Source organism: Macaca mulatta, chromosome 6 (genome assembly GCF_049350105.2).
Source record: "Macaca mulatta isolate MMU2019108-1 chromosome 6, T2T-MMU8v2.0, whole genome shotgun sequence".
In the NCBI taxonomy this organism is placed as follows: Eukaryota; Metazoa; Chordata; class Mammalia; order Primates; family Cercopithecidae; genus Macaca; species Macaca mulatta.
Genome location: NC_133411.1, coordinates 184458452 through 184472500, shown reverse-complemented (window position 1 = coordinate 184472500; position 14049 = coordinate 184458452). Strand labels below are relative to the sequence as shown.

At 46.5% G+C, this 14049-nt stretch overlaps 1 long non-coding RNA gene across 2 annotated transcripts in view; it reads left to right on the top strand.

Annotated features, from left to right (window-relative positions):
- LOC144329605 (uncharacterized) overlaps positions 1-5828 on the top strand; it is a 76137-nt gene extending 70309 nt beyond the window's left edge. Inside the window, exons 2-4 of one of the 2 annotated variants that reach the window (XR_013395019.1) lie at positions 1586-1704; positions 2584-2929; positions 5432-5828. This is a non-coding gene — a long non-coding RNA (uncharacterized LOC144329605). The remainder of the gene's footprint in view (positions 1-1585; positions 1705-2583; positions 2930-5431) is intronic. The other variant, XR_013395018.1, reaches the window with a different exon arrangement.
- The last annotated feature ends 8221 nt before the right edge of the window (positions 5829-14049 follow it).

Here is a 14049-nt window from a genome sequence, read left to right as displayed (position 1 = left end):
AGAATGAGCCAGATGAGAAGTCTTTCCATTTTAACCAAGTAGCCCATTTGTTAATTTTTTCACTGAGTCTCTACAATCCCCAGTTTATTCATCCATATGTAACAAGAAGCATCAGCCACTGCATAGACTCCTCCCTGTTCACCTAGCAGGGAAGTCTATTAACCAGTATCCCATGACCGGGTTAAATTAAAGCAGAGAGTGAGAACAGGTGGGGCTAGAAGTTTGACTCCATAAAAGCACAGTTTGAACAACAGTTGCATTAGGGAAGCTGCTGAAGTTATTCATTGGGTGGACTAACAGATCCTTTAGGTCATGTAAAGGTTTGGGTTAGGCATGACAGATGCAATATTTTGTCAAGTCAACCACAGAAATTCCAACTATAGCATTATCCTGCCAAATGAAAAAGGTAGGCGTAAAAGCAAAGAAAAATTAAGAGGGGTAAGAGTCTCATTATGACAGAGAGTTTTGTTCTATCCACAGCGTGAAGCTATCAGCTTCTCACCTCAGTTTGCAATTTGAATGTCATTGGTTATGGCTTTGGGCATTTTGGTGAACTCTCTGTGTGGCCCGCACATAAGGCATCGGGCATGAGACTTTTCCCTTGAAGTTTATATCCAGTTTCTGTTCACAGGACTTCAAGAGAGCAGTTTTTGTTCTTAGTTTGAGTTGTAGCCAGTCCAAAACCATGGCTTCCTATAAATTTTATTTAACAAACCTTTTCCCACCTTTACCTGCAAATGCCCTACCCTGGTCATCTTGTATTCTGTTCTTATCAGTGTCCCCTCTGTGTGGCTCTTTTTTCTTTGCATTTTGGAGACCCCGGAAAGGCCACAGAGCTGCACTCCACGTGCCCCATTCCAGCTTCCTGTATTCTAGGATACTCAGTCACCTCACTGTGTTAAATATGGTGCCTGAGGCTTTTTTCTTTTGCTATCCTAGTTATTCTGTTTGTGTTTGTGAGAGGACTTGGGGAGATAAACTACATTGCTACTGTCTTCACTGTCTTTAACTTGACCTTTTAGAAGGGACACATGCTATTTACAGGGTCCCTACCAGCAGCTTCACCTTTTTTTTTGTTTTTTTTTTTGAGACAGAGTCTGGCTCTATCGCCCAGGCTGGAACGCAGTAGCACGATCTTGGCTCACTGCAACCTCCACCTCCTGGGCTCGGGTGATCCCTCAGCCACCTGAGAAGCTGGGACCACAAGCATACAACACGCCCGGCTAATTTTTGTTCTTTTATTAGAGACAGGGCTTCACCATGTTGCCCGGGCTGGTCTTGAACACCTGACCTCAAGCGATTTCCCCCCTCAACTCCCCCCACCTCTGCTTTGACCTCCCAAAGTGCTGGGATTTCAGGCATGAGCCACCACGCCCGGCTGGGCTTCACTTTCTTACTCATGCACCCACAGGAGGTTTATTTCTGTGACTGCAGGACCAGCCCAAACTGAGCCTACTGTTAAGAAAGCGTCCTGTTACTTTGTAGGTAGAACAGTGACAAAACTTCAAGTCACTTAGCATGGGCATACGCAGTAGGATAAAACTCTCACTTAACATCACCTAGAACCAATGATCCCTCCCCACAGGACCAGGAAGCCTGGGACTTGGTTGGAACCTGACCGTTGGAACCTCACCACCGGAACTCCAGCCCCGGAACTCCACCGCCGGACCTCTTTCAGAAGGGAGGGGTCCATTGGTTCAAAAGGTATAGGACTAACATCCACTTCAGCATACCTTACCATAAATGGTCAAATTTGAAGCCTTCCAACCAGACTCTGACAAGCCAGCATTCCTAAATCCATTCCCTTGCCCTCTGATCCCTAAAACTTGCTGCAGACGCCAAACTTGGGACCCTGTTCTCCTTGCTGGCTGGCTTTGGAATAAAGCCTTTTTTTTCCCCAAGCGCTGGTGCCATGGTATTGGCTGCCATGCGCATCCGGCAGCAAGCCCATTTGCTGGATAACATTTCCACACAGCCTTTATTTTTCTGTATCTATTTCTGATACTCAGCTCTGGCTCAATGTGTGTCTCAGAATCTATCTGCTTATATTTTTCACTTTATAATACCAAATAAGATGCCCCTTCCTTCCTTCCTTCCTTCCTTCCTTCCTTCCTTCCTTCCTTCCTTCCTTCCTTCCCTCCCTCCTTCCTTCCTTCCTTCCTTCCTTCCTTCCTTCCTTCCTTCCTTCCCTCCCTCCTTCCTTCCCTCCTTCCTTCCTTCCTTCCTTCCTTCCTTCCTTCCTTCCTTCCTTCCTTCCTTCCTTCCTTTTCTTTTTTCTTTTTCTCTCTCCTTCCTTCCTTCTTTTGTCTTTTTCTAAATTTATTTCTAGTAAAAAGAATGGAATTCAATGCCTCCTTCATTCGATTTCTAGGACTTTCTTGAACTCTTTGAACCTCAATTGCCTCATCTGCAAAATAGAAATAATATGAACACATTAACTTTGAGGAGATGAAGTGTAACCCTCAGTCAGTGCCTTTCTGCCTCTCTAATTGGTCATAAGATTGAAACTTCAGTAGATTTTCAAGTGTTTTGTTTGCATTTAATGAATAACTTTAGTTTGTTTTGTTTTGTTTTTAAAAACAGATGTGTACAGATGTTTAAAAATTACTCTTTGAAGAAATACCACCCTCCCCTCCCACCCCCAGCGCATTGGGTGGAGAAAAAAGGAAGAAAAGGAAAGCAGGAATTCAGTTGCTGTTTTCTTCAGTGGCTGCCAGTCACAGCTCCCTCTCTCTGGGCCTGAGTCCCTCACAGGAAAAGGGAAAAAAGAAGAAAAAAGGCTTTCTGCCCACAATTCGAATTAACCCCTTTTATGACCATATTTCTTTTCCCTCTTGTATTGATATCTTCCTGTGCCACATTTTAGCCTTTTACAAAAACTGCCAGGAATGATTAGAAGGGAGAACAAAAGGACTGGGGACTCTGAAAGGTAAAGACTCCACACGTTTGAATTCAATTACCTCTTTTATGATGCAAATGTGCCCCCTTTGATTCTGCCTTCCTTGTATGATTAAACGGGAACTCTCCTCTTAGGATAAATGGAGCATAGATGCAGAAATCAAGGCTCAACATTTCCCAAGTCCCTTTACCTCCCCCCACACCCCCAATTGTCTTCTTTAAAACATGGCCCGTGTTCCCTGGGGGAGAAATAAGATTTTCAATTATTGTTCCTGGCTAAGAGCTAAAAACAAAAAGCAAAACCCCAATCCTCTGGTTTCCTAAAGCTCACTCCATCCCCTAGGTTAGATCGGGGTGGTGGTTCCCGCCTGATGAAGGAAATACTGGCTTGCATTTTGCTGAGGGCTTTGCGTGTACAGGGCGTGGTGCCAAGCTGTCCCCATGCTTTATCTCATTTCTCCTCCCAGCAGCTCACGAGGTGGGCACTTGTTCTGATTATCTTATTTTGCAGATGAGGAATCTGAGATTTGCCCAGGTAGGGTCACTTAGCTAGTGCCAAAACCAGGATTTAAACCCAGAGAAAGGTTCAAAGAGCTGTGCCCACACTATAGTATGTGAAGAATCCCAAGGGCTTTGAGACAAGGACTCAAGCCTGCTTTTTCTTCTTTTAGTTTTAAAATATGACATTGAGACATGAAGACTGAATATATTCAAGGTGTACAAAGTGGTAATTCTGTTACAGTAGGTAGTCAGGCAGACATGAGCAGGGGAGGAGAGGGGCCCGCTTCCCTCCCACCAGGAATGGGAGGTGACCATCAGGTGATAGTCAGACAGTTGTGAACTGTGTCTCTAAAATAATAATTGGGTGCAGCCGGCGCTAGGGAAAGGCCATCTCCCCATAGATATAAACACCTGAGGCCTGGCGCAGTGGCTCACGCCTGTAATCCCAGCACTTTGGGAGCCTGAGGCGGGCGGATCACGAGGTCAGGAGATCGAGACCATCCTGGCTAACACGGTGAAACCCCGTCTCTACTAAAAAAATACAAAAAATTAGATGGGCGTGGTAGCGGGCGCCTGTAGTCCCAACTACTCGGGAGGCTGAGGCAGGAGAATGGCGGCAACCTGGGAGGCAGAGCTTGCAGTGAGCCGAGATGGGGCCACAGCATTCTAGCCTGGGCGACAGAGCAAGACTCCGCGTCTAAAAAAAAAACAAAACCTGCAATTGGTGATCAGCAGCTTCCCAATAAGATAGCAAAAGTTGGGAGAGTGGGTTCAAGCATGCTCACTAAGAGGCAACATGGCAGGGTTTAAACACTTGGCTGGTAATGAAAGAATGCCTCAAACGAACATGCTTACAACTCCAGTAAACACACTGAGCTTGCAGCCCCTCCCAAGTGCTAGCAGGCCACTGTGCATGCAGACAGCCCACCCCAAGGAGGAATCAGGGAAGTAATGCAACCCTGGAAGCGTGCCAACATGTAAAACCCCAAGTCAAAGGTCAAACAGCACAGTTGAATCTCTTGTCACCTGCTTGGCCCTCTTCCAGTCTACTTCTTTTCATTCCTGCTTTAAACTTTTTGTTTTGAGACGGAGCCTCTCCTTGTCTCCCAGGCTGGAGTGCCGTGGCACGATCTTAGCTCACTGCAACCTTCACCTTCTGGGTTCAAGCGATTCTCCTGCCTCAGCCTCCTGAGTAGCTGGGATTACAGGCATGTGCCACCATGCCTGGCGAATTTTTTGTATTTTTAGTGGAGACAGGTTTCACCATGTTGGTCAGGCTGGTCTCGAACTCCTGACCTCGTGATCCGCCCACCTCAGTCTCCCAAAGTGCTGGGATTACAGGTGTGAGCCACTGCACCCGGCTGCTCTAAACTTTTCAGTAAATTTTCGCTCCTGCTCTAAAACTTGCCTCTGTCTCTGACTCTGCTTTCTGTCCCTCACTCTGCTTTCTGTCCCTCAGTTGAATTCTTTCTTCTGAGCAGGCAAGAATTGAGGTTGCTGCAGGCCCACACAAATTCAGCATTGTTAACAATTTCATATACATAGATGTTATGTTTTAGGGGAGGAATAATGACTCCCCTCCATCCTTCTAGGTTCATTGGCTAGGCTATGAATCAAATCGACATAGGACAGACTAAGAGGAGAAAAGCTAATTACATATGTATGCACAGGAGTTCCACAGAATATGACACTGGAGAAATGACCAGATCATTGAAGCTTAGATAGCATCCTGAGCTACAGAAACGGATAGGGACTTGGGGCTTCCGGAGGCTGGTAGAGATACTAGGTACGGGAGGGTGAGGGAGGAAATGCATGGGGATAAACGCTGTCCTGTTTACAGACAAAAAGTCTCTCAGGTAATGAAAGTTCTCTGGAGCAGCTCTTAGAAGAACAGGTGATAATCTGTGTGGGCTGTTGTCAACCTCCAGTTGCCTCTCCTGCGCTCCCAATTTATCCTTCCTGGTTGTTAAAATCCACAGGGAGATGCATAACAATTGAGTTTCTTTCTCTTCTTTTTCTTTTTTTGAGACAGGGTCTCATTTGTCACCCAGGCTGGAGTGCAGTGGTGTGAAGATGGCTCACTGCTGTCAAGCCTGGTTTTTGCTTCATTCTGTACCCTGAACTTCTGGAAGCAGAGAGAAACATAAAAACTGGCACGGTGTGCTCTAAAGAAAAAGAAAGAATGAACGAGTGAAAGATAAATAAATAAAGGACCGAATCAATGTAAGAACAATGCATGAAGATCAAGCAGAAAGACCCTGGGCTTTGGAATCAAAAGAGATGTCTGGGTTCCAGTCTCGGCCAGGGCTTTTCAGGGCAGCCCCTCTGGGTCTTGATTTGCCCTTCCATCAAGTGGTGTCATAAACAGCTCCCTTTTGAGGTTGTGGGGAGAATAAAATAAAATAACCTGTGCGGAAGCTCTTTGTTAATTTAATAGCATTTTGTATAGGGAGATGTACAATGTCTTGTCCAAACCAGGACCGTTGAGAATGAAAGGGAGCACTACTAACAATGAATGAAGTCCATCTGAAGGCCAAACATTCTCATTCTACGTATGCAAATTGTCCCTTTGGCTTCTGTCATGAGCGGTGCCAGGTTAGAAATAGCCCGGTCCACACATGCTTGTGTCTTTCCACAATGCCAGGCTTGTATTGATTGTGATCCAATCACAAAAGCCACGAGGTCTGTGGAGTTCCCAAGGAGGGAGTTCTCCTGAATACTTCCCACTTACTCCATAGTCAGAGCTGCGGGCACTCCGTAAGTCAGTCAATACCACAAACCATGCATGATACTGTACTTGAAGTGTTACAGATCAAACATTCCACAACAATGGAGCATTTAACATCAAGGGGAAAAAGAGACAGAAGAAAGTGTTAATAAACCAGTCCAGGGGGAGCAAAGAAGACACAAGGTGTCCTGTTCTGGGCTGGGCAGTCTCTTGGTCTTGCAAGGAAGAGTCTTTGAGGTGGCAGAGCCTTTGGCAGCAGATGTCACGTTCTTATCCTGAGTGACAGCCAGATGGTGTCAGTTAAGATGACCATTTGAGCTGCCGAAGGCCTAATCTTTTATGGTCACAGAGTCTTCTGGCGAGAACTGATAGTGGAAGAGGGGCTTGTTTGTGTCCTTGTCTGGTTGGATGCGGTCTTTACTTCTTACATTTGTTTATTAAACAAAACATCTTATCCTTGTTGGCAGAGTGCCCTGTGAATTATCAAGTGGAGCCTTTTCCTAAGATGGAGTTAGTTATGTCAAGGGTACTCCATACTACTTCCCTAATAACAGAAGAGACAGCATTCTGGTGTAGAGGAAAGCCCTTGGGAGGTGTCTAATAAAGTTACAAACTCAGCCTTCTTTTTTTTTTGAGACAGAGTCTCACTCTGTTGCCCAGGCTGGAGTGCAATGGCGCCATCTCGGCTCACTGCAACCTCCGCCTCCCGGGTTCAAGCTATTCTCATGTCTCAGCCTCCCGAGTAGCTGGGATTACAGGCGCCTGCCACCACGCCTGGCTAATTTTTGTGTTTTTAGTAGAGATGGGGTTTCCCCATGCTGGTCAGGTTCTCGAACTCCTGACCTCAGGGGATCCATCCACCTCTCTCTCCCAAAGTGCTGGGATTACAGGCGTGAGCCACCGTGCCTGGCCTTTGAACTCAGTCTTCTTAGCGCCTGACTTTGAGTGCTGGCCTGCCCCACCCACTCAGCAGGCTTCCAAACCACTTCATAAAATCATGCCATTTTCAGTTCAATTCCACAAAGGTTTAGATGATTGACAGTGGAGTCTTATTTTGTGTATTTGCATTCCATTTCTGCCTCTTACAGGATGTAGGATTTTGTGCGAGATATATAACCTCTCTTTGCCTCAGTTTTGTTCTCTGCAAAATGGGGATATTCATATCCAAGTTCATGAGTTGTATGAAGATTACATGTTTAGCACAGTCCCTGGCCACGAAACTCCTTAATAAAATAACTGGTCATTCCCCTTCTTTCCTTTGCAATGAACCATGAAGCCCGTTAGGGTATTTATTGAAATTTGAGCATCACAGAAGACAATGAAAATTGGACTGAGTTGTCGTGGTCTACATATTTACGTGAGTAACACAAGATAACATACCCTGTTACCCGTGTTTGTCATTACAGTAACAATAATGGGAACTGGAGCAGAAGGAACGCCCCCGACACCCTCCTGCCCTCCTGAGTTGGCCTGCAAGCTGACCGCATTCCTTCTCGAACACTGGGCTCTCTTCACTGGGCTGAGGGTTTCCCTCTTCACACGGGTGCACCCAGATGTGCTGTGGGGCTTGTTACTGCCTCCCAGGGCATCCCTTACATATGAGGCTTGGGAGTCTGGGGACAAGCGCTCCAGCTTCCCAGCAGTTCTCATGCATATTCCACAGTTTCTTAGAGGGCCTGAGCCCTAGGTGCCCACAGTAGGAAGCCACTCGGGATGACAACTTTTAATGGCTTTTCTCCTTTCACTCTTCCAACTGTGTTTCCTGAGATTACCTCGTAAGTCAACCTTGAAGTAGGTTCAAGAAGTCCTACTCTTCAAGGGACCCAAAATGAGATGGTAACTAAGATCTATTAAGAGCTGCCTTTGTGCCAGGTGCTGAGCTGAGCATACCGCCTGTGATCCTCGTGAAATCCTCATTAGGCAGGTACTATTATTATCCCCATTTGCAGATGAGAAAACAGGCTCAAAGAGGTAAGTGGTTGTCCCAAATTCACACAGTGACTTATTTTCCAGGACATGGTGCCTGGGCTGGAAGCCAGGTTTGTGCTGGATGATTCCGTTTTGATTTCATTTCAAAATCAAATTCCTGCTCTAGTCTATTTCATTCATTGGATCTGCTGAATCTCCTACACAGAGGAGACTTTGGAGACCAGCTCCTTGGGGGTGACAATGGGTAGAGAATATCTAGACCATGGAGGTCTACAGTTGAAAGTCTGTGGCTGTGAGGTATAGATGAAATTGAGATTCTGACAGACGGAAGAGCTAAGCAGAGCCTCTGGGGCAAGAGGAGTGACTAACCCTGTGTGACTCGGAGAGGCAGGCACCCTGCTGGGAACGTCCCCATGCTGTTCTCAGAAGCACATTTCTGATGTGAAAGGCGGAGAAGCCCCAGTCTTCCTCCAACGGGCAGCACCTTCCAAACCCAGGTCTTTGCCTTTCAGGGCCTGCTGATCTCGGGGAAGCCAAAGCGGCTCTTCCTGTGCTATCTGCACAGTAAGTGCTTTCCTTTACTTGGTCAGTCAAGTCCCCAAGGCAGGACTTTGAGGGACACCCTACTGAGGGGAAGCCCTTAATTTTAGCTCTTGCTGATGAATTTGTGACTAGACCAGGAAACATCATTCCAAAATTGGACAAATTCCAAGAAGGAAAGTTCATTTTTCAAAGCTGGAGGAAATTAGAGCCTGGAAAACATCCAGGGGAAAGGACAGAGCAGTGAGAAGCGTGTCTTCCCCTGTGGAGGGTGCAGATCCGATCCCCAAACCCAATCTTGATTCCACCTCTTCCTGGCTGTGCTTCCCCTCTCCCCACACGCAAGGTGAGCCACATCATCCTTCTGTTCCTGTTTCCTCACCGATAACGTGGGGTGCTATCGGTTCCTATCTGATAGGATTGCTGTAGAGTCTAAATGGCAAGGCACATAGGATCCCTTAGCACAGTGCCTGATGCATAATACACGCTCAGTAAATGTTAGCCAAGCAAAGGGCGCATTGGGCACGGCAGCTATGAAAGGTAAAAGAGGGAGGAATTAGGGAAAACCTTCAGACTATGATTCCGGTCTGACATTCCGTCAATGCAGCACAAAGTCCTAGAGCAAAGATGGGTCTTGGAAGAATCCCACATTTGACAGAAATGGCCAAGTCTGAGAACCCCCACCATGCTCAGTCACTGGCTGAGGGGGCTTCCTGGGAAGAGTACGGCCTTGGCTAGAACTTGCACGCAGAGATGGACCCTAAAAGCTGTAGCAGCAGGAGCAGCCAGTTGCGTGTCTTGTAGCTGAAATGCACGCTCTTCCTGAAGGGAGATTGGAGCATGCACCTTTGTGGCTGCCACCGGGGGTCCCCTCTGAAGCACACCCAGTTCTTGGCCTTGCTCGGGCCTGCAACCTCCTTAAAGAGATCATTTTTCTTCTGGTTTTCATGCAGCTTTTGGAAAATTCTCTCCCTGCTGGCAGGACTGGTCTTTCCCTAGCATTTCCTTCCATTCCTCCAGCAACACATGTCCTCAGTTCCTCCTCTGTGTAAGGTAAAGCCTCAGAGAGCAGGGGCCTGTGGGACAGCTAGGGGAGGCCTTGGCTCCAGCTCTTCCAGTGCAATCTCAGGTGGTTGTCCCCCAAATCCACTCTTTTTTTTTTTTTTAAACGAAACGAAACCAAACCAAACCAAACCAAAACAAAAAAACGAAGTTTCGCTCTGTAACCCAGGCGTTAGTGCAATGGTGCAATCTTGGCTCACTGCAACCTCAGCCTCCTGGATTCAAGCGATTCTCATGTCTCAGCCTTTCCAGTAGCTGGGATTACAAGCATGTGCCAATGCACCTGGCTAATTTTTGTATTTTTAGTGGAGATGGGGTTTCGCCATGCTGTCCAGGCAGGTCTGGAACTCCTGGCCTCAAGCAGTCCACCCACCTGGCCTCCCAAAGTGCTGGGATTACAGGCGTGGATGCCATGCCCAGCCCCAATCCCCTCTTTGACATCTCCCCACCTCTGTGCCATGGATACATCCTTCTGTCTTCTCAGTTGTGCAGCCACTAGGTGAGGATCAGGTTCTGCTCCCCTCTGTCTCTGACTCTCACACGTTGTGGTGAATTGAAATTGGCCACACGTTCCTTATTACTGCTCCCATCAAGAGGCGAGCTCCAAGCCTCCTGCCTGACTGGCTGACTCTGGGTTTACCCATGTGGCTTGACCAGTGGGACATTAGCAAACATGACCCAAGCAGAGCCTTGTGTATTGGTGTCTCTTGGGATGCTGTCCTGAGGCCACTGTACAGGAAAGCCAGTTTGGCTTTTTGCAGGAGGAGAGGCCATGTGGAGGAGCACCGAGGTATCCCAGCCAACAGCCAGCACCTACTACCAAGCCTGTGGCTGAGGCCATCTGGGAACTGCCAGCAACTGAATGCAGCTACATGAGTGAGCCCAGGTGAGACCCGTCAGAGAATGGCCCCACCAACCCACAGAATCAGAATAAATAATAAAGGCCTTGTTGTTTTAAGGCACTATGTTTGGAGGGGTTTATTACTCAGTAATAGTTAATACACATGTACCCATAAAACACCTTCCAAGGAGAAAAGATAATTCTCTGAAACCTTACAATTAAGTCCACCAGGGGCAAAAGACACGTTTCCTGGTTGCTGTGTATTTGCAAGGCTGCCCTCCCACAGAGAGGTCAAAGGAGTCAGGATTTCACATCATGCAGCAGAGCAGAGTCTCATACAGTACCTGCAGCATTTGGGAATGAGACACAGGCCCATCACAGAGCCCGAAGTGTGACACATGCTCTCACAGCTACCAAAGGCTAACAGGATCCTGGAATTACCACATGGAAGCCATTGCTTCAGGGTCCTGCCCATCCCTAGGCCCTGCGGACGAGGAGATGAGGGAGAAGTCTTCTTTTGGATGCACGAGGAGCTTAAGCTTTAGAAGTTAGCCAAATTGTGTGTGTGCTTGACTTCTTTGTTAATTAATGCATTCAGCAACCCCTTATTGAGGGTCAGCTATACACCAGGCATCCTGGATATTTTCTCAGAGGAAAAGGATGCCTACTTTGACTCTGCTACAAACCAGGAGGCAAGCAAATATTCCTCTCAGAGAGTAGTTTAGCATTCTTTAGGTCTGGGACATAAGGCACTTGGCCAGTGGGACAAGCTGTGACTCCAGCTCTTCCAGCACAGTCTCAGGTGCTTGTCCTCCAAATCCACTCTTTTTTTTAAGAAAAACAAAGTTTCATTCTGTCACCCAGGCTTTAGTGCAATGGTGCAATCTTGGCTCACTGTAACCTTTGCCTCCCAGATTCAAGCGATTCTCATGTCTCAGCCTTCCTAGCTGGGATTACAAGTGTGTCCAAGTATGCTTTATGACTACTTCATAAAGCACAGACTAAGAAATTTCATAGGAAAAGATGCTAAAAAATGGAAGGTATTTTATTTTTTCTCGTTATGAAAGTAACAGCTACTCATTGCAAAACACTTAAAAAGCACAAAAAGTATAACACAGAATAACTATCACTTGCAAGCTCGCTGTCACTGAGTTTGGTGTTCTCCTTGGTTTCATCCTGGCTTCAAGAGACGCCATTTAAACTGGGCTTTGAAAGATGGGTAAGAGTTTGCCAGGAAAATCAAAGATGGAAAGGCCTTCCAGAAAGAAGAAATGGCGTGTGCACAGGCTCTGAGATGTGAACGTGCAGGGTCATGGTTTGGAAAAGCTGACAGGAAAAGGACAGAAGGGCCAGAGAAAGGATAGTGACTTTGACAGGCTGGCAGGGATGTGGTCATGGAGGACCTCAAATAGTAGACCAAGGAGCCAGGAGTTTATCCTGGTGGCAATGAGAGACCAAAGGGCTTTAGGAGAGAGTGTGAGTGTTCTGGTAGTGTGGAGGATGGACCGGAAGGGGGAAGTCTGGGAGCAGGAGCTGCTCCCATGGAGGTTCTGGTCCAATAGGGAGAGAAAATGGTCTGAAACAGGGTGGTAATCATGGAAGCCACAGACGTTCACCTCAAGGGATGAGAAAGCAAACCAAAAATGAGGGACCTTTAGATTTTCGTTCTCACAAAGACAATGATATCCTGTTGGGGAAATGGCCCTGTGGCTAGAGTGAAAATTGGTACTGCCTTTTTGACAGACAGTCCACTTATTAACTGTGTTATTTGAAGCAAGAACCCAACTTCTCTAGGCCTTAATGCTATTGCATGAAAATGAAGATAATAATAAAATCTATCTTACAGGGCTGTTGGAAGGACTAAATAAGATAAGGAATATAATGTTCTTATAATGCCTGGCACACTGAAGTAAGTGCTAAATACAGTTAGCAAGATGATTATCATCATCATTATCGTTACAAATGTACATGCTCAGGCCGGGCGTGGTGGCTCACACCTGAAATCCCAGCACTCTGGGAGGCCAAGGAGGGTAGATCACCTGAGGTCAGGAATTCGAGGTCAGCCTGACCAACAAAGTGAAACCCCGTCTCTACTAAAAATACAAAAAATTAGCCAGGCGTGGTAGCTGTAGTCCCAGCTACTCTGGGGGCTGAAGCAGGAGAATTGCATGAACCTGGGAGGCAGAGGTTGCAGTGAACTGAGATCACGTCACTGCACTCCCGCCTGGGTGATGAAGGGAGACTCCATCTCAAAAAAAAAAAAAAGAAAAGAAAAGAAAAGAAATGTATATGCTCACATGCTATGAACTAGCAGCTAATCTCACTTCTAGGAACCTCTTTTACAGAAACGATAGCATAAGAATATAAAGCTACGCACAAGGGGACTCATGACAGCATTTTGTGTGTGTGTGTATAGTGGCAAAATTGTGGAAATAAATGTTCATCAATAGGGGAATGATACATAAATTATAGGAATTAGTATATCAGAATTCTATGAAGCTCTTAAAAATGAGAAAGATTAATATATTTTGTCTTGAAAAAAGTTCATGGCATATATTTAAGGATAAAAAATAAGGTTGTAGTATAATTTGAATAACAGGATTTAATTTTTATAGACAATTCAAAAGCAAAAACATTTACAGATGAGCATAATGTTTGTGTGAGCCTATGCTAGGTCTGGGGGAACACACAGGAAATTGTACCCAGCAGGAGATGGTGGCATGCAGAGTTGAGATATACTTCTGTGCTATCTTATTCTTATGAGAAAGTATTATTTTAATTTTAATTTAATTTTTATTTTTTAGAGACAGGGTCTGTCTCTGTCACCCAGGCTGGAGTGCAGTGGCATGATCATAGCTCACTATAGCCTCAAACTCCTTGGCTTAAGGGATCCTCCTGCCCCAGCCACCCAAGTAGCTGGGACCATAGGCACATGCCACCACACCTGGCTAATTTTTAATTTTTTTGTAGAGACAGGGTCTTGCTATGCCCCATCTCGAACTCCTATGCTCAAGCTATCCTCTGCCTCAGCCTCCCAAAGTGCTAGGATGTGAACCACTGCGTGTGGCCTATTATTTTTATAGTAAAAATAGAGTTTTTTAGGTCAGAGAGGTTGAGGCGTGAAGGAGGGCAGGGGGGAGGAAGAGGAGTTTGAGGTGGAACCAGGATGGGAGCGGGGATGGGAATGAATGGAGGAGGCAGGTGCATGCCAGAATAGAGCACGCCACAGGGTTCCAGACATATCATCTTTCAAATTGCAAACTCCATTCACACTGGAGTCTTTGCCGAGCCATGTTCCCAGTAGCAAATGAATTGCTGTGTGGGGACATCTGCTGCTTGCATTCAGCCTCATTTAGGTTCCTTCTCCCAGGCCAGTCTGAATGGAGTCTTGGTTGTGGTTACCTTGGGATCAGAGGCTGGCCTGCCCCTCCCTCTGATGAAAGGCAAGTGAAGGGGGAACCTGGGCAGATGTTGTTGTATTGACCAGGGGGCCCTAGAGCCAGATGCGCAGGCTCAGTTCTGCCTCTGCCGTTTATTAACTGGCTGATCT